The sequence below is a fragment of the Opisthorchis viverrini genome, assembly GCF_000715545.1.
Source record: "Opisthorchis viverrini unplaced genomic scaffold opera_v5_16, whole genome shotgun sequence".
Lineage (NCBI taxonomy): Eukaryota > Metazoa > Platyhelminthes > Trematoda > Opisthorchiida > Opisthorchiidae > Opisthorchis > Opisthorchis viverrini.
In genome coordinates, this window is record NW_008751672.1 from 699,214 (window position 1) to 701,035 (window position 1,822).

Below are 1,822 nucleotides of genomic sequence, written 5' to 3' on the forward strand. Positions count from 1 at the left end.
TGAAACGCTTGACGAACAGGCTCGTGTGAGCCAAGTGGAACAATTCGTCTCCTGGGTATTTGCATGCCACCTGTAGGCTTAGGACATTTAGGAATCGGTTGTTTGATTTCATTTTCATTCACAGAAGTTGGTAAGGTGATACTGGTTTGCAGTGAGTGCAGAACTTTGAGTCTGATAACCGACGGTCCCGACGTTGAAACCAAGAAATTACAATCGATAGAGGTACCTTGGGGTAACCTCACAGGGATTGTGCACCGACCAACTAGAGGCACAGAATGTCCAGTGATACCGCGAATGTAGGCACTATCACGGCACTGGGTAGGATGCAGCGATTGTTTACCAAGCTCTTCTGAAATGACCTCTAATCCAGATTTCGCAAGACTGCATGATCGCGTGTCGAAACTTATCCGAATAAGCTGGGTCATGCTCGTGCTGGTGACCACTTATGAGAAGCACTATTTGGATACGGGAGCTCTGTTTAGCCTGGACTCCTGTTACCTCCCCGACTTGACCATTTAGGTTGTTGAGTGAAGATGTGTCCAGTAGTCCTGAGGTGGAAGTATTACTCAGCAATGAAGTGCAACATAAATTCTAGTCGGTTCAAAGGGCATTCAAACCTGCTGGTTTGGGAGATTCTAATTACTACGCTGCTTTATGTCCTCGTTCCAAAACAGGTTATCTGCACAGCTTATACTCCTGGAAGTCAATGCTAGTAAAGCTGTTCTTTTAGACTTCGAAATGGGCAAATTACACGTTCCTATCCTTTACCTAACGCCCATCTGAGTTCAGAGGTAAATAGTTGAGGAAAGTGTGGTAGAATAAGTAGCATTGTTAGTCACGTTTCTGTCAGCATCTCTCCTTCCAAACGTTCTAACCCTACAGACCATGTCAATTCGTACCCCACAAATTCCCATCTCTTGTGTGTACCTCATTTGTTCCTGCAATATTGTTTATTTTAAGGTTCCATAATCACGCTAGATCAACCCACTGGTCCGTGGAAAGATAAGTTTCATTGGTAATTCTGAAGCGCTTTTTACCCTACAGATGTCGACGGCATAACTTCTGGTCTCCTCCACTTCCTTGTGACCACCAAAGGCTGTACAAATTCTTTTATTTTCACTCTATATCTCCATCTTTTATCAAATTTCGCTTTGATCTGCGGAGCTTACGCGTCCTTTGAACAATTTTACTGTCTTATTCTGTGAAATTTTGTACAAAATTTTCGGATTTATTTTGGTGACTGTGACCTGTTCTCCAGAACACTCCATGTTACTACTTTTCCCTCCTGCTTGTTAGGCTGCACAATCTTTCGCAATTGTAGTTCACCTGCGGGGCTTGCCTAATCTGGTATATTGCACCCAATATCATTGGAAAGTTTCACCTCTTGATGATGAAACTAACAAAAGGACATGTCTTTCTGGAGTTTTACAGGTCTTAGATCTGGCACAGTGTGCTTTGAAGGCCTTGGTGCTATCCCTTTTATGTCACCTACATGACTTGTCCGAATTTCCTAGCAAACATTTTGTGTGACTGTTGTGCTCTAAATGCTGATAGCGTTGATGGTGCACTGTCACAATCACTTGAGGACATCCGTTCCAGCTGCAACTCAAACTTGGAGCAGAAAATTGAGCAGAATGGAAACAAAGCTACCTGATTGTTAAAACCAGATTCTGCTTACAATGAGCAGCTTGTAAGCGTCGAGTTACTTTCGTCAATTAGTCCGCAAAAGTATTGCAGTCATCGCCAGCCTTTCCCCTTGCGAAAAGTGAATAACCGTGTGTCAAGCGTAATCCATAGGACTTTGTGTGACCTGCCTCGAAAT